Source organism: Tinamus guttatus, unplaced genomic scaffold (assembly GCF_059628265.1).
Source record: "Tinamus guttatus ecotype Peru unplaced genomic scaffold, ASM5962826v1 Tinamus_guttatus_pri_ptg000944l, whole genome shotgun sequence".
NCBI classification, from domain to species: domain Eukaryota; kingdom Metazoa; phylum Chordata; class Aves; order Tinamiformes; family Tinamidae; genus Tinamus; species Tinamus guttatus.
In genome coordinates, this window is record NW_028289478.1 from 99,047 (window position 1) to 123,113 (window position 24,067).

Sequence of the window (24,067 nt, forward strand, 5' to 3'; positions counted from 1 at the left end):
ATAACTCTAACTAGCTCACTCAACATACATAGAATCATTATCATAGAATCATAGAGTCATAGAATGCTTAAGGTTGGAACGGACCTTCAAGATCATCAAGACCAACCATAAACCCATCACCACCATGCCTGCTAACCCACGTCCCTAAGTGCCTCATCTACACGTTTCTTGAATACTGCCAGGGATGATGACTCCACCACTTCCCTGGGCAGCCTGTTCCAATGCTTGACTACTCTTTCCGTGTAGAAAGTCTTCCTAATATCTAACCTGAACCTCTCCTGGCACAGCTTGAGGCCATTTTCTCTTGTTCTATATTCAGTAGTTATTCTGGAGATCAACCCCCTGCCTCGCTACAACCTCCTTTCAGGTAGTTGTAGAAAGCAATAAGGTGTCCTCTGAACCTCCTCTTCTCCAGACTAAATAACTCCAGCTCCCTCAGCCATTCCTCATAAGGTCTGTGCTCCAGCCCCTTCACCAGCTTCGTTGCCCTCGTTTGGACAGGCTCCAGCGCCTCCATGTCTTTCTTGTAGTGAGGGGCCCAAAACTGAACACAGTATTTGAGGTACGCCTTCACTAGCTCCAAATACAAGGGGACGATCACTTCCCTAGTCCTGCTGGCTACACTGTTCCTGATACAAGCCAGGACGCCATTGGCCTTCTTGGCCACCTGGGCACACTGCTGGCTCATGTTCAGCCGGCTGTCGACCAACACCCCCAGATCCTTTTCTGCCGCGCAGCTCTCCAGCCACTCTGCCCCAAGCCTGTAGTGCTGCATGGGGTTATTGTGACCAAAGTGCAGGGCCCAGCACATGGCCTTGTTGAACCTCATACAGTTGGCCTCAGCCCATCGATCCAGCCTGTCCAGATCCCTCTGCAGAGCCTTCCTTCCCTCAAGCAGATCAACTCTTTCTCCCCGCTTGGTGTCATCTGCAAATTTGCTGAGGGTGCACTCAATCCCCTCATCCAGATCATCGATAAAGATATTGAAGAGGAACGGCCCCAAGACTGAACCCTGGGGAACACCGCTTATGACTGGTCACCAGCTGAATTTATCTCCATTCACCGCCACTCTCTGGGTCCAGCCATCCAGCCAGTTTTTCACCCAGTGAAGAGTACACTTGTCTAAGTCATGCGCTGCCAGCTTCTCCAAGAGAATGCAGTGGGAGACTGTGTCAAAGGCCTTCCTAAAGTCTAAGTAGACAATCCCCTGGTTGTTGCTCACACATACTGTATGATCGCCCTCCAGATGATCTGCTCCATAATTTTCCCCGATACCAAGGTCAGGCCAACAGGCCTGTAGTTCCCCGGATCCTCTATCTGACCCTTCTTGTAGATGTTGACTGAGAGGGAGAAAAAGAAGCAAGAGAATGGAATATAAAGTGTATGTTAACATTTTAAAAGGTAAATATTGATTATTTTTCTGTTTAATGTTCTAGCCCAGAACACAGTCTATGACCAAGTGCCTAATGCCATGTGACACTTTCCTCTTGCCTACATGGGAACAATTTCCAAGAGGTCATGTTACATTTGTAGTGCATTTATCACTGTCCTAGTCTAAAAAGTAATGTATGCCTACCTATTCTTTAAAGACAGAATACTGATTTATATGGAATATCTTTTGAAAAAAAAAAAAAAAAAAAGAAGTGTAACCTAAGGTTACATTTTGATATCTAAGAAAACCTCCCAGATAACAGCGTCATTTCGATCTTTGCATTTCATGCAGCAACTGCTTACAAATGTGTAACTACGTATCTGATGTGCAAGGGCTATGTTTTGCAGTAAAATCATAGAATCATAGAATGCTTAGGGTTGGAAGGGACCTCTAGAGATCATCTAGTCCAACCCCACTGCATACGCAGGGTCACCTAAAGCACGTGGCACAGGACTGCATCCAAGCGGGTTTTGAAGATCTCCAGAGAAGGAGACTCCACAACCTCTCTGGGCAGCCTGTTCCAGTGCTCTGTCACCCTCACTGTTAAGAAATTTTTCCTTAAGTTCCTATGGAATTTTTGGTGCTTCAGTTTCCGGCCATTTCCTCTAGTCCTATCAGTGGCCACCACTGAAAAGAGGCCAGCACCGTCCTCTGCACTCCCTCCCTTGAGGTATTTATAGACACTGATTAGATCCCCTCTCAGCCTTCTCTTCTCCAAGCTGAACAGGCCCAGCTCCCTCAGCCTCTCCTCATGCAGCAGATGTTCCAGGCCCCTGATCATCCTTGTGGCCCTGCGCTGGACTCTCTCGAGCAACTCCACATCCCTCTTATACTGTGGAGCCCAGAACTGGACACAATACTCCAGATGCGGCCTCACTAGGGCTGAGTAGAGGGGCAGGATCACCTCCCTCGACCTACTGGAGACGCTCTTCTTAATGCACCCCAGGATCCCATTGGCCTTCTTGGCCACAAGAGCACACTGCTGCCTCATGGTCAACTTATCATCCACCATGACACCCAGGTCTTTCTCCGCAGAGCTGCTCTCCAGAAGGTCAGTCCCCAGCCTGTACTGGTGTCTGTCTGGGGTTATTCCTCCCCAGGTGCAGAACCTTGCACTTGGCCTTGTTGAATTGCATGAGGTTTTTCACCGCCCAGTTGTCCAGTCTGTCCAGGTCCCTCTGGATGGCAGCGCAGCCCTCTGGGGTATCGGCTACTCCTCCCAGTTTTGTATCACCAGCAAACTTGCTGAGGGAGCACTCTGTGCCTTCATCCAGGTCATTGATGAATAAATTGAACAGGACTGGACCAAGGACTGAACCCTGGGGGACCCCGCTAGCTACAGGCCTCCAACTAGACTCTGCACCGCTGATCACCACTCTCTGGGCCCTGCCATCCAGCCAGTTCCTAATCCACCTCACTGTCCACTCATCTATCCCACACTTCCGGAGCTTGCCCAGGAGGATGTTGTGAGGGACGGTGTCAAAAGCCTTGGTGAAGTCGAGATAGACGACATCCACCGCTCTCCCCTCGTCTATCCAGCCGGTCATTTCATCATAGAAGGCAATCAGGTTAGTCAGGCAAGATTTCCCCTTGGTGAATCCATGCTGACTACTTTTGAGCACCTTCTTGTCCTCCATGTGCCTCTAGACAACAGCCAGTATGAGCCGTTCCATCACTTTTCCGGGGACGGAGGTGAGGCTCACTGGCCTGTAGTTGCCTGGGTCCTCCTTCTTGCCTTTTTTGAAGACTGGCGTGACATTGGCCTTCTTCCGGTCTTCCGGCACCTCCCCTGTTCTCCAGGATCTTTCAAAGATGATGGAGAGCGGCTTAGCTATGGCATCTGCCAGCTCACGCAGCACTCTGGGGTGCATCCCATCAGGGCCCATGGATTTGTGGGTATCGAGGTTCCTTAGGTGCTCTCTGACCCAATCTTCCTCTACCCAGGGCAAGTCTTCCTCTCTCCAGGCTTCTTCTCTTGTCCCTAGGGCCTGGGGCTCTAATGGGCTGCCCTTGGTAAACGCCGAAGCAAAGAAGGCATTGAGCAACTCTGCTTTTTCTGTGTTATTTGTAACCAGGGTGCCCATCCCGTCCGCCAGCGGACCCACGTTTTCCCTGATTTTCCTTTTGCTGTTAATGTATTTGAAGAATTTTTTTTTGTTATTTTTAACGTCCCTTGCCAGATTGCCTTCCAGCCGTGCCTTAGCTTTCCTTGTCGCATCTCTGCATTCCCTGATTACGTTCCTGTATTTAATCAACTAACTACTTTTCAGCAGAGGGGAAAAGTACTTTCTGCGGTCCATTACTGACCTTTCAACAGACAGATTCCTATCCCAATGCGCAAGGCAGACAGGGGAAATGTCACTCCAAGGTATTCAAATACATTGCCCTGTATAAGAAGAGAAAGATCGCCCATTACAGGGGTTGTGATGTGAATCTGCAGAGATTCACTTAGTAGTAGGCTATATTGAGCATGAAGACAGAGCACTGGGGTTGTTCTTGAGTCCCACCAACCCTTCAAAATTTCCATAAAAGACTGACCACACCCATTATCATTTTTATATCCTTTTTAAAGCAAAACCTGCCCTGAAGGTGATGACATATCCTCTGTCGGTGGAGAATAAATACTTGCTTTTAAACTTGTTTTTTTTTTAATTCATGATAAAAAAATTTACATCTTGTGCAGATTTTAAATTGAAAAACCACCTATTTGCTAGTGAGTTCATACTGTTCTGTAACTTTACATTCATTAAAGAAACAAACAAACAAAAAAATTTCATAGATCATCTAAAGATAGTTGCAATATGAACAAAAGGATTGGGAAAGGTTCTTTGGTGTTTGAACTCAAATATTGCCTGAGAGCTCTAGAATATTTGTGCCTAATTATTCTGAACATGCATACAGTGAATAATGGAGGAGAAAAACCATTCACTCATTTACGCTTGCAAAGTAATTCCACTGAAGTCAGCAAATTTTTAAGGTCATTGCACATACAACTTTTCTTTTAGGGTTGCGACCCTCTTGCAAAAAAGCTAGCACTGAAAGACTGAAATATCATGCAGTTTTGCTGTGGTACGTTAGGAATATTTATGTCAATAAGAGAAAATTAATCTATTTCAACATCTAGTGAGCTGCTTTTTGTTTGTTTGTTTTTTTTTCCTTCTGAGTACTAACCTCCTTTCCTGTAGCTGAGTAATGGGGACAGAAGTAGGAACAGTGAAATAGAGGTCCCTATTCTATGTAAATATTATTTCTCTCTCTCTTTTTCTTTCTTTCTTTTTTTTTTTTTTAAATACTCGTTCTGATAAACTCAGCTATAAACAGTTTTCTGCAGGCTTCCTGATTTGGTCCATCCCAACTTCTCAACAAGTTAAACAGGTCTCTGACTAGGGAAGATAAGTGTGACTAAGAATGGGTCTCTATAAACAGTGATGGATGTTAAACCTGGATGTTAAGGTGTGACCCTATCAGGATGATAACCCCTTTGTAGAAAAACTTTTGGTGTTGTGAAACTTTGGTGTTAGTATAAACTGTGGCCTCCTGGGAGCGTATAGGGGAAACTTGGATATTAAGGTGTGACCCTCTCAGGATGATAAGTCCTTTGTTGTGAAAATGGCCACCCAGCAGGCAGCCGATGCTTGTGATAATGTGCCCTCTGGGGTTGAAGGAATTGAGAAATTATATGATCTTTTAGAGGCACACCGATCTCGCTCCTCACCCGAGGGACAAGATTGGGCAAAGAACCATTGGTTTCAACTGCAGAGTGTGGAAGATAGGATAAGCTACTCTGATAGATTCCCTGCAAGTGGCAGTAAATGCTCTGCAGGAACAGTTAAAGGAGAACAAACAATTCTTGGAGGAGGAAAGGAACCAAAACATGATATTAAAGAAAGAGTTGAGGAATCAACTTTTGAGGGAAGTAGATGCACCGTCAGAAGTAGGAATGACGTGTGCAGGGAAAGGGATACAGCAAATTTATCCCCAGGGAGGTTTGCAGAAGGCCAAAGAAGCTGTAGAAAGCCCCCCTGCATGTGTGTCCGCTGATTAAAACAGAGTATGTATATGAGGATGATAGTGATGACCGTCCTCAGGTTATCACCAAAGAAGTCCCATTCACTGCAAGTGAATTAGCAAAGCTGAGAAAAGATTTCGCAAGAACTGCAAAGGAATCAGAGACGGAGTATGTGTGGAGAGTGTCTTTGTCAGGAGGGGATGGAATCTCGTTGTCAGAGAAAGAAGCAGAAGGATATTGGGGTCCGGGTGTGTTTCTGACCACCGGTGACCACCAAGCCCCATAGTCCTTGACTCAGAGAGCTGCATATTGGGCCGGAGGCCTGAACCCCTTGGAGAGGAGAGATCCCCTTGCCATAACAGGGACAGTGGATCAGTTAGCGGAAAGTGTACAAAAGGCGGCCTGTCTCCAGATGATGTATGATCGGGAGCTGAAGTCCAACCAGGGTTCCCCAATGATGCTGCCTGTGGACCCAGAGAGGATGACTCCCCTGATACGAGGACTTCCTGACTCCCTGAAACCCATTGGGATTCAATTAAAAGGGAGAATTCAAAACATCCCTGATGGAGAAAGAATTACGGCCGTTCTGGAGGGAATAGTGACCCCTGACTATCGGCGGCCAGGGAGGAAAGTATGGACATGGGGGGAGATAGCCCAGGACTTGATTAATTTTGGGAGAAAATACGGCCCTGTTGGCGGATTGTCCCAAAGAACTGAAATCAGGGTCGTACGTGCTTCAGAACAGGTTAGTGGGCGGCAATCACCCCCCGGGAAAGGCCAAGACTTGGGGTCGATCCGAGATCATAATTCTGGGAGAGAGAGACCCCTAACTCGACAGGGGCTGTGGTGGCTAGGGTTTCAGAAAGGTATTCCCCGGGATTTGATGGACGGACTCCCGACCAAAAAATTAGAACAACTAGGGCAGGAATGGTCAGGGAAAAGGGCTGCTTTCAGACCAATCCCCCAATGCCCTTCCCTTAATAGACCTTGAGGAGGAGCCAGCTGAGAAGAAGACAATGGTGGGAAACTAATCCCTCCGCCCCTGAGGGGGAGGGGGGAGGCGGAGGATGGATGTTTGTAAGACAACTCACCTGCAATACAAAAAGAGATTTATTGATTACTGTTGCTGTAGAACCAAGGAAAAGACCGGTAACCTTTTTAATTGATACTAGAGCACAAATTACCGCTCTAATGCGGACCGAAGCAGAAGAATGTCAAATCTCGATTCCATCTAGAAATCTAATTGTTTTAAATGCCTTGGGAAAAACACAGTTGGTGCCTATGACTCCAGTGACACTATGGTTACCAGGAGAGGAAGACCCCATCAACACCATGGTGGCTGTAGGATTTTTTCACATGAATCTCCTAGGCATAGATGTTTTGAAGGGTAGGCAGTGGCGTGATACCCAGGGAAACTCGAGGTCTTTTGGTATTCCCCAGATCAGGCAATTGGCCAAAATATCTTACAGGATGGTGTGTTTGCTGCAAGCAGCATCTACCCTCCCCCCTTCCAAACTGACAAATGTGTAACCCTATCCGTTGCCATTAGGAGCTAGAGAGGGGATTTTGTCAGTTCTGGAGGATTTAAAGAAACAAGGGGTTGTAGTTTCCACTCACTCCCCCTTTATCTCTCCAGCATGGCCTGTCAGAAAGCCAAACAATAAATGGAGGTTGACAATAGATTACCGGAGACCGAATGCCAACACAGGTCCACTAACAGCTGCTGTACCAAATATCGCTGAATTGATAGCCACCATTCAGGAACAATCTCACCCTATTATGGCAACGATGGATGTCAAGGATATGGTTTTCATGGTCCCTTTACAATCTGAAGACCAGGATCCTTTTGCCTTCTCCTGGGAAGGACAACAATAAACTTTTACACAACTCCCACAAGGGTATAAGCACTCCCCCACACTGGCCCACCGCATTCTAGCACAAGAGTTGGAAACAATCCCCATAAGGGCCGAGGTGAAGATCTATTGAAATATAGATGATGTGCTCATAGGAGGGAGTCGGGTAGAAGAAGTTAGAGACACCCAGAAAGACATCATCACCCACCTAGAAAGTATAGGGTTGACAATTCCCCCTGAGAAAATACAAACCCCTTCAAGTGAAGTAAAATTTTTAGGGATCTGGTGGAAGGAAGGGATGACATTTATCCCACCGGATACTCTTTCCTCTCTCGATCGGATCAAGATGCCATAATCAGAGGGACTTACAGCATGCACTAGGGTTGCTTGTCTTCTGGAGGAAACATATCCCTGACTTTTTGATTATTGCCAGGCCTGTATGACTTATTGTGGAAAAAAACTCAGTGGGAGTGGGCTCAGGTCCATGACGAGGCTTTACAGCTGTTGGTATTTGAAGCGATTGCCTATCAAGCCCTTGGTCCCATTCACCCATCAGATCCAGTTCAAATTGAATGGGGATTTGCCAAGACTGGACTGTCAATCCATTTGTGGCAAAAGGGTCCAGAGGGGCCTATTCGGCCCATTGGTTTATTCTCGCAGCCTTAAAGATGCTGAAAAAAGATATGTAACTTTGGAAAAAGGTCTATCTATAGTTAGTCTAGCTCTTCAGGAAGCTGAACGGACTATCCGTCAACAACCTATGGTGCTCAGAGGCCCATTTAAAGTGATTTAAAGTGAGTAGATGTGGTGGTATGGAGGGAAGAGGAAGAATTTGGTAAATGCTTTTTAAAGTCCAAATTCAAGGCTAGAGCGGGCAGAATACTGCAAGAAAGTATTTATAAACATGTGCTGAAATAAAAATAATGCAACCTCTTTGATCACATTCACACCTGTTTTTGTTTGTTCTCCAGAAACATTTGTACACGTGGTTTTTTGTTTTGTTTTGTTTTCAAGAATGCTAAATGAAAACAAAGAGCTGGGCAACAGCCACGCAAATTATTGAAGCAAAAGGTTTTTATTCTGAAGAGAACAGACAATCTCCTCTAGACAGATTTTTTTTGACAAAATGGACATTTGTTGAAAAAAATTTCTTGCAAATTTGCTGTGTGTCTGGCTCTCAAGGATTCTTGCATGCTTCCTTTTTCATTTCATATGATTTGTTACAAGACATCATTATTGCAGAATAAAATGGTTTATGGTTTAAGATCTTTTTTTTTCTTTCACCTTAAAAAACAGCTCAAGAGCGTAGAGTCACTTGAGGTGGGGACCGCCACCAGGAGGTCTCTGATCCAACCTGCTGCTCACCACAGGGTGCATTGGAGATGGAAATTTCTGTGATCTGTAGAGTCATAAAAATCTCCTGTGAGAAGGAGAGGCCAGACCTTGGGAAAGAAGATGTTTGCCTGCCTAGGCTGAGCGATAAGGAGCACAGATGAAGCTGCTCAGCCAAGTTCACAGGCAGCTCCCCCTGGAAACCTGTTGAAGCTGGCCGCTCGGCTGGGCTTGTAGCCAACTTAACCGCAGACGTCCTCCAAACTAGCTTTGGAGGTCAAACACCCAGAAATGAGGAAGAAGAGGAGGAAGGCAGGACCCTCAAATTGAGGGCTGGGACCCTCGACTGGGATGCGTGCCTGCACACCCAGGGGGGAGAATTGGGCAACTAGAGGTGGAGTTTGTCCACCCCCCGGCCTGCCTCCTGAGTCGTGCTGATCCTATGTGCCAGGATGCACCGGGCATAAAAGTGGACAGTGCGGAGAGAGTGCGGGGGCGGGGAGAGAATAAACTCCTGACTCTGAGGCCTACGCTGTCTCTGCGGGAGCCGGTCAGCAACTCTCTCTCCCTGATCTGCCAGCTCAAGAGGATGTTTGGGCCCAGATCGGCAGGTATCACCTCGTGAGTAGTTATCCATACTTTGCTTCTTTTATGTGCTTTCACCTGAATAAATGCTCAAAGTAGTCACCTCGTTCTGGCTGATTATTACCGAATCCCGAGCCCATCCAGAACACAGGGTCAACCACAAGGTCCAACCAGATTGCTCAGGGCTTCATCCCATCGGCACTTTTTTCAGCTTTAGCTTGTTGATTCCAGTAACAAATTAATCAATGGCAATGTCATCTCTGTAACAGTTTACTCTGATGAGCTCACCCTTCAGTTGTTTTTTCAGCAGGGCTAAGTTGTCCAAGAGAGATGTAACTGAACCATGTTATCCATCTAATAAGCCATTCTGCTTCATCAAGATGTGGATGTGCTATCTGTATCAGCACGAGTGTTTTACTGCATGTGCTTGAGTAGTTCTTTGCGCTGAAAGGTCCTTGCAACAGCCCCTGTCTTGGATGTTTGGTTACTACAGAAAGCTACTGGCCCAATTATTTTTTCCCCTCCTGTCAGTTGGATGGTATGTTGCTGATAAGCTCGGAAGTTCTGTCCTCAGTGATTTTTGAATAAGGAAAGATCTATGACTGGGTTTGCTATGTAATATAGATATAACAAGACTTTTCAAAACAGTGTAGCCCCCACGCAATTTAGCATAATTTAATTCTTTCCTTTCCCACCTTATAATTATAATATATTAAGCTGTTTCAGAGATGCTGAATATAAAAGTGTACAGGCACTAAAGTATTTCTCACCCCAATCTTATCAAGTCTGTAATATTTTAACAGAAAAGAAGACCTAAATGCAAATTTCTGTTCTCTTTTGTGGAAGGAGTGTTTGTGGAAGAATTGTTTGAAAGCAGGAACTGAGAAGAAAACTAGAGCCTAACAGAAGTTTTGGCATTACAGAGGCCTGCTTGGGGTGCTACGCAGTTGCCACTTCCAGGATGGTTGGTACGCACGGACTCTGCTCCTCCACGGTTCCCTGGGCAACGCAATCTGCCCTCCTCGCAGCTGCAAAGGGGAGTAACGGAGGATGGAGCGGAGTGAAGACACCGCGGCCAAACTCTGTTGCACTCCCTGTGCTGGGCTGCTGATAAGCCGCACAGTGGCTGTCTAATGGGAGATATACGATAACAAGTCTGGTGCTGAGCCAGCAAAGGTGGCAAATGATGAACTTTGCTTGAACTTTGCTCATTATAATGTGAAAACCATACCTCCATCCCAAAAGTTACCCGCCTCCGAGGTACGACCACCCCTCGCTGAGCATGCGCTCTAGATTTTCGGTTGACTGTACCTTTAAATGAAAGCAAGAAACTTTTTCACCAATCAATAACAATATTAAGTATGACTCTAGTCACTCAAGCTCCACCTGAATGTAAAGAAAAGTATAAAAGGTGAACTAAGGATGAAAAGTCTGGGAGGGAAGAATCCATCGTAACTCCTGGGTCAGTCGACAGGCTGATCCTCCTTCCCTCCCCTCGCGCTGGGACGCTGCCTGAAGAGACTAAGAAGTGAGAGGGAAGAATCCATCATAAATTCTGGATCAGTTGATGCGCTGATCCCCCCTTTCTTCCCCTTGCATCAGGATGCCGCCTGAGGAGACTGAGGAGACTGAGAGCCCTCTCCCATCTTCTGGGGTGAGTGATGATTGCACATTTGTACATCAGAGCTAGTGAAAAACCCCACGCTCTAGTAGAGAATTTCCTGTACTGACATCCGAAACCTGTTTTGTAAATGTTGCATTTGAATAAATCATACTGTTTGTGAACTCGACTACTTGTTTGGGGGGAGGCGATCGGACCTACAGTTGACAGACTGTTCGTGAATCCGATACTGCCAGAGTTGAGCTTATAGTTGATCACACTATTTGGGAACTCGATTCGCTCTTAGGAAGGCGATCGGACCTACAGTCCACAGACTGTTTGTGAATCCGATACTTTTTTTGATATCTCCTTCCCCCCACCACCACCACTACCACTACGGCTTTCAAACTGCAACATTTTCACATCTTTGTATATCATTTATGCAGTAAAGATTCTACTGAGTACATGATTTTTCATTTCTGAATAGTTAGGAATAGTAATGCATGAGCTGCAGGTGAGAGCATTAATCTTTCAAGCTGCTAAGAAATGAAATGTTGTAGAGAGCAACTTGTTCTTCACTGGTAATTTCCCAGCATCATTTCCCCCCGCATAAGTTTCTTCTTCAAAAGAAAAAAAAAATCGCACTTCTGATTTTATTAGATTATATTATATGCAGCAAAGCCATAGTCTGTCACATATTGATTGATCGGTTGTGGTGACTTTTGTCTTGGCAGGCATGAGTATACAGAGGTGCATGCTCATGTGAGCAGAAGCCTAGGGATGCAAGTACCTGTGACAAAAATATATATACTCACATGCATAAGTATAAATATAAATATATATGTAGTTCTAACCATCCAGGGAATCTCAAAGCATTGTGCAAATGCTAACTGATGGACACTCACAATACTCCTGTAGAACTATCCTGTAGTCCATTGTTCTACTCCTGTAGAACAATGAGGAAATTAAGCTACAGAGAGGTTAACAATCTTCTGTACGTCTGCACATATCAAGTCAGCCCTGCTGATTCCCTGTTATTACCAACCATAATAAGGGTATTGTAATCCATTGATGGTGAAGAATCGCGTTGCAGGAACAAAAGGAAAAGGGACTGCTACTTCAGTATGGGAATGCCCACAGAACAAAAATATTATTCTGAATTGGTTCTAGGGGTGGAAAATAAAGCTAGCAGAGATGTTTTGAATAGAAATGGCTTAGGCCCCCAGGAAAGAAAAAAAAAAAGAAGAAAAAAAAAAAGAGAGAGAGAGAGAGAGAGAAAGGAAGCATTGTAGGAAAAAAAAAAGAGAGACTTCACATTGTATATGCTAACTGTATCTTCACTTGCTACTGTCCTAGTCACAGCTTTTTTAATGAAACAGCAAATTAAGTAAGTGTTTGACATACATATCCAGGTTGTTCAAAAGGAAGAATATAACAACAAAAGTTGACACTGGAGCTTTTTGCTTGCCTCCTTTTCTTTGTCAATTCTTGATACAGAAGTGAAGCATCTATGATCCTAAAAGCAAACTAAATCCAAGGTTGGGTTTTTTTTTTTTTTAGCCTTTTAATAATGATAAGAAACAGCTGTGATATTTGTGGATCATAGCTTTTATTTCCTAAAGCTTAGCTGTATTTGGATGAAATCTGTCTTTAGCCCACAGCCCACTTTTAAGTACAGTGAGAAAAAAAAAATGGTTAAGGTATATACTGCTGGGGGCTTGATTGCACCTTTGTATGAAAGCAATAGAAGTTGTTACGCTGCTCCATCATACAATAAAGGGACATGATCATGTTATACCTCCTGCAATTTGAGTCCAACCCCCCTGCACAAGCAGGGACAACTAGAGCATGTCATACAGGGTGGTGTCCAGGCGGGTTTTGAAGATCTCCAGAGAAGGAGACTCCACAACCTCTCTGGGCAGCCTGTTCCAGGGCTCTGTCACTCTCATGGTAAAGTTCTTCCTCATATGCAGATGGAACTTCCTGTGTTTCAACTTGTACCCATTAGTGGTGGCCACTTGTACTGGCCACCACCGAGAAGAGTTTGTCCCCATCCTCCCTACATTCACTGCTCAGATACTTATACATATTGACCAGATCTCCTCTCTGTCTTCTCTAGGCTAAACAGGCCCAGCTTGCTTAGTCTTTCCTCATAAGATAGATGCTTCAGTCCCTTAATCATCTTTGTTGCTCTACGCTGGACCCTCTCTAGAAGCTCCATGTCTCTCTTGTACTGGGGAGCCCAGAACTGCACCCAGTACTCCAGGTGCGGCCTCAACAGAGCTGAGTAGAGGGGCATGATCACCTCCCTCCACCTGCTGGCAACACTCCTCCTGATGCAGGCCAGGATCCCATTGGCCTTCTCGGCCACAAGGGCACATTTCTGACTCATGGTTAACTTCTTGTCAACTGGGACTCCCAAATCCCTCTCCATAGAGCTGCTTTCCAGCAGGTCAACCCCTAATCTGTCCTAGTGCCTGGGGTTTTTCCTGCCCAGGTGCAGGACCCTGCACTTGTCCTTGCTGAACCTCATGAGGTTCCTCTCTGCCCAACTCTCCAACCTCTCCAGGTCCCTCTGAATGGCAGCACAGCCTTCTCATGTGTCAGCCACTCCACCCAGTTTGGTATCATCCGCAAACTCGCTGAGGGTGCATTCTGTCCCCTCATCCAAGTCATTGATGAACAAGTTGAACAACACCGGGGCCAGTACTGACCCCTGAGGGACACCACTGGCCACAGGCCTCCAGCTAGACTCGGCCACATTTATCACCACCCTCTGGGCTCTGCCATCCAGCCAATTCTCAATTCACCTCACTGTCCATTCATCCAATCCATACTTTCAGAGCTTTCCTATGAGGATGTTAGGGGAGAATGTGTTGAAAGCCTTGCTGAAGTCAAGGTAGACAACATGCATGGCTTTCCCATCATCCATTCAGCCAGTCACCCCATTGTAGAAGGCTATCCGGTTGGTCAGACATGACTTTCCCTCAGTGAATCCATGCTGACTACTCTCGATCACCTTCTTCTCCTTGACATGCCTAGAGATGGTCTCTAGGATGAGCTGCTCCCTCACCTTTCCAGGGACGGAGGTGAGGCTGACCATCCTGTAGTTTCCTGGGTTCTCCCTCTTGCTCTTCTTGAAGAATGGAGTGATGTTTGCTTTCTTCCAGTCCTCCGGTACCTCCCCCGCTCTCCATGACCTCTCAAAGATGATGGAGAGCAGCTGAGCAATAAGCCCCACCAGTTCCCTCAGCACTCTGGGGCGCATCCCATCCGGGCCCTTAGATTTATGGGTGTCTAGTTTGCTGAAATAATCCCTAACCCAATCCTCCTCGACCAGCAGAAAGTCTTCCTCTCTCCTGGTTTTCTCTCTTGTCTCTGGGCTCTGTAGTTCATGGGGACTAGCCTTAGCAGTAAAGACAGAAGCAAAGAAGGCATTTAGTACCTCTGCCTTCTCTGCATCCTCCGTCACCAAGGCATCCTCCCCATTCAGCAGGGGACTAACATTTTCCCTAGTCTTCCTCTTGCTGGTGATGTGTTTGTAGAAGCCCTTCCTGTTGTCCCTGACATCCCTCACTAACTCTAATTGCAAATGGGCCTTGGCCTTCCTCGTTGCATCCCTGCATTCTCTGACAATGTTCCTATATTCTTCCCATGTGGTCTGGCCCTTCTTCCACATTACGTACATGCTCTTTTTCTCATTGAGTTTACTCGACAGCTCCTTGCCCATCCACGCGGGTCTCCTGGCTGCCTTGCTCAACTTCTTTCTTATAGGAATGCACCGATCCTGACCTTGGAGAAAGTGGTGCTTGAATAGTAGCCCACTCTCCTGGACCCTCTTTCCTTCTAGGACCCTGGCCCACGGGAATCCTCCAAGGAGGTCCCTGAAGACATCAAAGTTAGCTCTCTCGAAGTCCATGGTTGCAATCCCACTTCTTGCCCAGCTTCCTCCTCACAGGATCGTGAATTCCAACAACTCGTGGTCACTGCAGCCAATACTGCCCCCAACCCTCACATTTCCCACTAGACCATCTCTGTTTGTTAGTATCAGGTCTAGCAGTGCCTCTCCCCTTGTTGGTTCATCAACCACCTGCATGAAGAAGTTATCTGCAATGTTCTGCAGGAACCTCCTGGACTGTCTGCTCCTAGCTGTGTGATCATCCCAGCAGACATCAGGGTGGTTGAAGTCCCCCATAAGGACCAGGGCCTGGGATCGTGAGGTTTCTTGCAGCTGCTGTCAGGAGGCCTGTAGTAAACTCCCACAACCGTGCCTGCCCTTTAATCCTCACCCACAGGCTCTCGACCTGCGCTTCGTCCTCCCCTATGCTGAGCTCCATATCTTCCGGTTGCTCTTTCATGTATAGAGCAACTCCACCACCTCGCCTTCCTGGCCTGTCCTTCCTGAAAAGCCTAAAGCCGTCCGTGGCCATGTTCCGGTCATGAGAGCTGTCCAACCATGTCTCAGTAATTGCAATGAGATCATGACCCTGCAAGCACACACGCATCTCCAATTCCCCTTGTTTATTCCCCATGTTTCCCCTTGTTTATTCCCCATGTTGCGTGCGTTTACATAGAGGCATTTGAGTTGTTCTCCCAATGTGCCTCTCATTCTAGCTGGGGCAGCTGCAACTTGACTATGTGGGCCTTCAGAAGTTCTTATATTTTCCCATTTAGCCTTTTCAGGCTTTGGGCGCCCTTCATCGGCTATGGATTTAGGCGGCTGTGACTGGCATGACAGGCCATCGCCTGCCTTATCTCCTGCTTCCCCGATGATACCCCGCTCCCACCTTGAATGTAGGGAGGACAGGTCCAAACTCTTCTCAGTGGTAGCCAGTGATAAGACAAGGGGTAATGGGTACAAATTGAAACACAGGAAATTCCATCTGCATATAAGGAAAAACTTCTTGACAGTGAGGGTGACAGAGCACTGGAACAGGCTGCCCAGAGAGATTGTGCAGTCTCCTTCTTTGGAGATCTTCAAAACCTACCTGGATGCGACCCTGTGCCACATGCTCTAGTTGTCCCTGCTTGTGCAGGGGGATTGGATCTCTAGAGGTCCCTTCCAACCTCAGGCATTCTGTGATTCTGTGATAATCTGCTCCTCTACACTCTTTTGGTCCAAGCAGACCCAAACTGTCCCAATTTACACAAGGAATCATAACCACTTTGCTCCAGGGCAAATCACCTACAGAGGCGGACTCCAGATCTTGTACACATTTCCTGAGAGTCTGCTGCTTATTGTGACTAAGCTTACAGTGTCAGCAGCTTTTAATAACATGAGCTGAGCAATTAGTGCACATCTTAATGCAATCTCTAACATTCACCATGAAGAAATAATTAGAAATAAGCGCTTTCTTCTTTCAGGTGGAGACAGAGCAGCAAGCAAATGAGGCTGCAGCAACTTTGTTGCAGGATTACGATTATTCGTCTTGTTTAAAACTGAGAACAGATGTCCCCTGTATCTTGGTAGGACAGCAGGAAATTTAGCAGCAGAGCAGACAGTGAGCAGACAGCATTCTTTAACCAAGGACAACCTGGAGCTGCTCATTAAAATCAGAATGTTTTAACACTTTGCAAACTTGGCAGGAAAACCCAAGGTCCATGTATCCTTAAGTGAAGGGCCTTCATTATAATACTAAAAATCATGCCCATGGGTCAAAAAGACCCTTTCCCAGGTGAAGACCCCTCCACTGAGCATGCAGAATAGCGGGCACCATGAGTAAGCAATATTATAATTGTATGAAAATTACTAACCAATCAGTGTAAGATTGGGGATGTACTTGGGGTGATTATTGAGTGTGTCGATAGGATTTGGAAAGTCAGGAGGATGTTTCGATTTGTGGGAAACCACCAAACACCCAGCCTTGCACAACTCCAAAATAAAGGAGCAAATGTCTCTCCTGCATGTGGGATTACTGGCTCATTGCACACTGGGCTGCAAAGCTACATTTAGACAACAATTTGGGGCCGTGTCACTTCATGGCAAAGTCAATAGCTCTCTTCATGCAAGGGGGCAATGGTGCAAAAAAACAAACTGCTTTCTATGCGGTGACAATGCCTGAAAGAATTTGCCTTCAGTAATCCCAAATCCAGGGGCAATCTATTAAGAAATCAGCATCACAAATCCTGAAAATGAACTGATAAGCACATACTCCCCCCACCTTTTTCACTTTTTTTTTTTAAGTTAATAGTCTTAAAGATTATGCTAAGCAATGAAAGGGTGGGATGAAAGAGGCCTTCTTCATTACGGCCATATAAACTGCTTTTGTAAATGTTTCATTAACAGACTGCTTGACCAACATTTAATTTTCCCTTCCCCCATCGCCCTGGCCCTGCTGCAGGCTGCATGGCTAAATGTGTGATGTGCACATATTTAAGGGAAACATTCCCACACTTGAATACTGCACTATTCTTTAGAGAAAGAAGGAGCTTCCAATTATGTACCATTTTATTTTTATTTTTATTTTTATTTTTATTTTTATTTTTATTTTTATTTTTATTTTTATTTTTCTAAGGCTCCTCTGATATATGTTTGTCTCTTGCAAGGCAAACTCGCCTATATGTTTCTATTTTCTTGGAGGAAAAGGAAAAGGGATTCAGAGGAGGTTTGCCCTTTGTACTCTCAAGTGCAGGCAATATGTTACCATTTAAGCCATGGGTACCGATCGACTCCTCCAGAGAGTAGAGAGAAAAAAAAAAGAGAGATTTTTAAATTGTCAGGTGAAGGCTTAAAGCCTGTAAATACTTCAGAATGAAGAATTTGCTAATTTTCCAACTATATTGGTCTAATAATTGCTAATACTTCTAACTGCAGACCTCATTTTGAATTCACTAACATTCTTATATCAATTCATTCTTATTTATATTCAAATATATTTGCTTTGATTACCAAATAAAGAAATGGAAGACATGAAGAATTTTTCACATCAGTGTGGTTTAGGGCTGTTAAAGTAGCAGAGGTGTTGTTGTGCCTCCTTCTCCATCATATTGCCAGGTCTTTGCATGAGTTTTGCAGATTTGTGCTTATCAATCTATCATCTGGTTTGTTATCACCGGCGTGAATGTACAAGGGGAAGCAGAAATGACAGCACGCAATGGCTCCTCATTTCAGCTTACCCTTCCCAGAGTAGCAGGCCCACAAGAACCTTGAATTTGATGTGAAAAAAGATAGGAGAGGATTCAAAAGCTTTGAGATATTGATAATGTGTTTCTGTCTGTATACATATAAATATATGTATAGAGTTCTATAGACGTGGACATACAGATCTAAGAAAATTGGAGGTTATCTGGCAAGAGAACAAATGTTATGAAGCCAAGCATTACTCAGGTAGTGAGGAAAGATGCTCCAGAGCAACCATGTATTCAGCACCATTTCAGCAATGATTTGCAGTGGCCACATGTTAACATTGGGAATGACTTACTGTATAACTTGGAGGAAAAAAAAAGGAGGTTGGTGATGAAAAGAGGGACCTTTCCAAATGGAATATTTTTTCTTCGCTTCCTTTTATTTTTTGAGAAAAGTACGTTCTTAGTTTGTCAACTACTTATGAAATATTTTCTAGTGACTGTTTTTCCAGGATAATATTTTCCACTAGAAATGCTATGCAAATGAACTGAAAAGATCTGCCTTTCATTTAATAGAGTCTGGAATAATCTTTAAGCAGTATTAGAGGAATGATAAATTAATAGATATGGAACTAGACAGCATGGCTGAGTTCGAACATGCAATTGTTTTTATTTTGGGATCCAAGCCCATAAAGAGATTTGAGTGTGCAGCCTGCTTCCTTCTGGTATGTATTCATCCAGCATGTGAACATGAAGCTTGTGAGGCATGTCAAAATTGCTTTGTTAAGAAGAAGGGGGACCAGGGGAGGAGGGTGGGAGGAGCCCTAGACCAAGGTGACAGGGCTAAGTTTAGTGTGCTAATCATATTTGTTCTTCTTGTAACCTAAGGAGTTGCACTGTAGAATTTAAATGAAATGAGCACCAGCTCCTGCTCACATGACCAGCTTGCACATAGCACATGGCTGAGTGGCTCCAGATTATGTTTGCAGGATGATCATTTAGCACAGTGTCTACTCTTTCTTCCGTGTCTCATACATCAAAAATGAGTCATGAGGCATTTCTTAACAACATTAGACCTACATAGGTATTAGAAAAATGGAAGAAAAGAGTTTGCTCTTTTTCCTTCAATTGTAACAGACCCTTTCCTGGAAAGGAATGTAGTCAGCTGTTTGAATCAAGTCTTTAATTTGTAATAGGTATAGGAAAAAAAACACAACTGAAAAAATAGAGAGTAGAATAACTGAAAGCACTGAATATTGCTCAGAAAAAGTGATAATCCAAGATTTTCACACTTCTGTGCTTAATTAAAAGATCAGGAATTATTGGACAATTATTAGCTGACTATTATCCTTTATTAATTTAAATCTTGCACAGCATATTGAGTCACAATGTAATAATTCCTGATAAATCACAGAATTACAGAATGGCTGAACATGGAAGGGACCTTTGGAGATGATTTAGCACAGCCCCACTGTTCAGTGCAGGGCCAACCAGAGCAGGTTGCTCAGGGTCATTTCCAGTTGAGTTTCATATATATCCAAGGATGGAGAATCCACAACTTCTCTGGACAACCTGTTCTAGTGTTTGACTACCCTCACATTAAAAAAGGCCTTTTTTTCCCCATGTTTAAATGTAATTTCCTGTATTTCAACTGGTACCTATTTCCTCTTGTCCTGTCACTGACCATGACTGAGAAAAGTATGGTTCCATCTTCTTCCCCCACACCTTTTTTTCCCCATATCATTCCCATAGTGTTTTAATGAGATTTCTGTTTGGGGGCTTTAAAATAGATGAGAACAGTTCATTTAGTAAAACAGCAATTAATGTTAAGGGGATTATTTCTGCCTTTTGAGTTTTTAAGGTTTTGAAAGCTAATCTAAAATTTTATTTTCTTAAGATACTATTAAATTTCCCGGAATGATCATACATAATCATTCTATTTCCTGGAAATAATTACAACATACTCCATTCTCACGTGCATGCGCCCTCTGTCCCTTTGGTGGTCCCTGGTGGTCTTTTGAGACCACTGGTGGTCATCTTTCCAGGTCCTTTGCATGAACTCTGGTAGCTCACTTCCATATATGGTCTCTTTTTGGCTCAGGGAGCCCTGTTTTGGCCTCGTTGCCCAGTTTCAGCCAGTTCCTTGAAGATATGGTGGTCCTTATCTTGGTCTTCAACCAGTGTTCGCTGTTTTGTCCGTACTCTCTCATGATGTACCAGCAATGGCAGTGAAAATTATGCCCTTCGTGCATTCTTTTCTGGCGGTTTCTCATAACAGTTTTCCCCTTTGAGACGTCCAAAGTAAGATCTCTCTGGGAGCCTCACCTAGACTGTATAATTCCAGTAATATTTTTGATTCCCTCTGCAGCACTGTTGAGAACAGCATGGCATGATCGATGGGCAACATTGGACTATTAAACAAGCTATGATTGTAGGAATTATTAACATTAAAATGGTCTGTAGTAAATATGACAACAATCCACTGAGGGAAATTTCTCCTATTTCCCCTAAAAGTTTATTTAACCAAGTTGTTTCCATATGTTTTCTAAGATCTTGAGCCTGTCAGACCACCTTTTGAATCTGATCTATCTGCTTGTTAAGATCCTCAGTGACGTTAGGAACGTGAATACAACAGTGATCTGAATTTAACTTCAGATACCCCCAGACTCCATCCTCTTTAGCTAGTAAAAGATCTAGGATAAGGTGGATTTGAAACATCATCTTGTGTTTGCTTGGACCTGCTTATTCAGTTGTGAAAATCCTTTCTCTGTTACCTTTGCTAATGTTTCTACCTGCCATGTAAGACTTTCAGGTAAAAGTCTATTTTCCAAAGCCATAACCCCAGGCATTAAAAAGCTTTGTAGACCCCAGCCAATTTTAACAGAAGTACTGGGTCCCTGCCAATCATATTCTTCATTCCCAAGGGCTCTCTTAATTTTTCTCCAATATTGGGGTTTATTAGGTGTCCTTTACCAAGTTGGGCATAGTCTAAGTCTAGGTTACGGGGATACTTTCATTGGTATTAGACAGTTGTGTGGTCCATTGCCCATCTCTGAGGACCCACACACTGTACCCAGGTGCCGAAATCCTATATTTATCACACCCTTGAATTTCATTTCTACAAAAATGTTGTAACTTAAAAGCCTGCTTAACAGCAGAAGCTAAACTCTCATTCTCACACTTCGATTGGGTGGTATTGAATGTGACCTCTCAGGTGCAGTTCCATTCTGGCTTGGTATAATTATATTTATGGGTATCTCCCCATCTAAAATGTCAATTAACTGGGGAGATATACCTCCAATTCTCTTTTAACCTCTTTGTCTGCACTTGTTTTCTTTATCCAAGTAATAAGTTACATTTTCTTTTTGTATGACCTCTGTTATATTATCCAATTTTAAAAGATCTATCAATCAGGCTCACCGGTATTATGTCCCAAGGCAGGGAATCTGAGGCTCTGTGTGGTATGGGGAGACAAGCAGTAACACTTGAGAGCTTATTCATTTTACCAAAGCCTTTCACTATGTTCATTACCATATTATTCTCCTAATCTATTGTTTCCAGTCCTCTTCTTTGTCTACATAAGGGAGAGGAAGCCCTTCGAGGATTTCCCTGCAATAGTGGAGAGTGGCTTTCCTTATATCCAGAACAGCAATAAGTATGGTGAGCATAATGCCAGGGATCTCCTGTATCATGCTGTATCATCCTGTATCAGTCCAATATATGTATTTAGTACAAGTAGCTTCAACTCTTGGCTGTGCCACACTAATAGAGATACAACATGTCAAGGATTGCAGCTGGTCTGTGAAATCCCTGGCTCCCTTAGCAGAGAATGTTAACCTTGAGAAGATTAGAATGTATCTATGAGATAGGGAGTTCACATGGAGACAGCAGACAGTTGTTAACAAGTTTAAGGAGGTTTGGCCACAGAGCAGAAACTGGCCAAGCTAAGAATCATCCAATCATAAATCTGTTACTAGCTACTGTCCTTTGTAGCCCTCACCAATAAGCAGCAGCCACGACGAGGAGAGCTGGGTATAAATAATGTACCTAAAAAACAATAAAGCGTAGTTTGCGTTGCATCTACCCCAGTTGTTTGTGTTTTTGGCCGCCACGACTGCGACAACTGGTGACCCCGACGTGATAATAAGAAGTGGACCGCCTGGCGACTGGCGGTGGTGGCGGAGCCCGGCGGAACTTGAGAGCAGCAGGGAAGCTGCGTGGTCCGGACCTGTGATTTGACTCCTTGTGAAGGTGAGCCGTCGGGAACGGGATTGACACCTCTTGAAGGTGCGAGTGGGACTGTCACCTCTCGAAGGTGCGAACGGGACTGACACCTCTTGAAAGTGCGAGCGGGGCTGTCACCTCTTGAAGGTGCAAGCAGGACTGTCACCTCTCGAAGGTGTGCTGCAGAGAGCGGAAATACACAGATATGGGGCAAAACCTGACAAAGCAGGAAGCCCTAGTTTTATCTACATGGAAGACCTTACTTGCTCAGAGAGGTATTAAAGTTACTGACTATGAGTTACGCCGCCTGTTGCTCTGGTGCCGAGGACAGGGGTTTGAAGCCACTTCAGCTGTTGCATTTAGTGTGAGCGCTTGGCAGAAGGTTGGTGATAAGCTGTGGGATGCCCTTTCTAGAGGCTCTAAAGAGGTAGAGGGTTTACCTACTACTTGGTGACTGCTGCAGGAGACTTTGGAGGATTGGGCAGCGGAGCACAACCAGGAGAGCATTCCTGTGATGCTGGAAAGTACCCCTCTATTGGGGGAAGACAGAGAGGACCAGGAGAAGCATCCTTCTCCCATAGAGTCTGTGACGGAGCAAATGGACGCTTTGCAGTGCTCCACGGGCGTCTCTGGGTCGTTGAAACATGAAACCAACTTGAGTCGTAAGTACCCCTCGCCTGATGAGCTGGTTAAGATGCGGCGACGGGGGAAGTCTCCCAGTGAGTTTTTGCCCCCCCTCTATAAGACACCTGCGCAACAGTTGGCCAAGTGGAAGGCTTTAAATAAACTTGTGCTTCCCTCTGCTCCTCCTGGAGAGGGGGAGAAGGAAAATGAAGAAATCCGCAGTAAAATACGTTTCCCACCCCCTCTCCCCCAAGACTCCTCGGATGAGGAGGAGGAGGCGGTTTCTGCTGTTCGTCCTTCTGTGAAAGAGACTATAGGGAGTTCTCAATGTCGGACCTTGAGATTAGCAGCTGAACCCTGGACTCTGCCCCCCGCCACTGTGACTGTGTTGCCACGGCAGCCTGGCAAATTCTGGGATCAGGTTAGAAAAAAGGCAGCCGAAATGGGGCAATGGGATTTGTTAGATAAGATCGGCTACCCCTCAGAGGCCTCCACTCAAGTTGTCGGCTGTGGTTTGGAAGCTTTTCCTGTGTTTAAGGCGGCCCCCAACTCTGGAAGAAGGGATGAACATAGCACGATTGCCTGGAAAGTAGTGCAAGACCTGCAGACATGTACATCAAAATATGGTATTAACTCTTCAGAGGGAATGCGGCTGATCCGAATTATTAATGCGTATCTTTTAGCCCCGTATGATATAACCCATCTTGCTCAGATTCTGTTCCAGCCTGTAGAGTATCAAGTGTTTATGGAACACTGGAGGAGATTAGCTGAGCGGGCTGCACTAGACAACATGCGATTGCTGCAAGGAGATCCGTGGCAGGGAGTTGGGGTTGACGCTTTGATGGGAACGGGTCTTTTTGCTAACCCTGATCTTCAGGCTCAATGGGACCCTAGTATTCTTGCACAGGCACAACGTTTAGGTATGTCAGCTCTGACACAAACTATGGAGCTGGCCTTGCCCCGTCCTAGATATACAACAATCAAGCAAGGGGTTAAAGAGCCATTCTTACAATTTGTTGAACGGATTGCTACATCATTAGAAAAACAAGTAGAGGACGATGATTTGAGACAGAGACTGTGCACTCAGCTAGCTAAAGATAATGTTAACGAAGATTGTCAGAAAATAATTGAAGCAATGCCAGGGAATCCAACTATTCCTGATATGGTAACAGCTTGCTCAAGAGTGGGAACAATAACACATAAAATGACTGCTCTAGCTGCAGTTCTTCGTCCCAATCCCAAGTGCTTTGGGTGCGGTCAGGAGGGGCATATCAAGGCTGCTTGCCCGTTTCAGAGTGCAGCTGCTAAGCAAAAAGGCAAAGCGGCAAGGCATTTTGCCAAGC

At 45.0% G+C, this 24,067-nt stretch overlaps 1 pseudogene; it reads left to right on the forward strand.

Moving 5' to 3' along the window:
* The first annotated feature begins 5,363 nt into the window (after positions 1-5,363).
* Positions 5,364-6,186, forward strand: LOC148590977 (uncharacterized; annotated as a pseudogene).
* Positions 6,187-24,067: the final 17,881 nt, after the last annotated feature.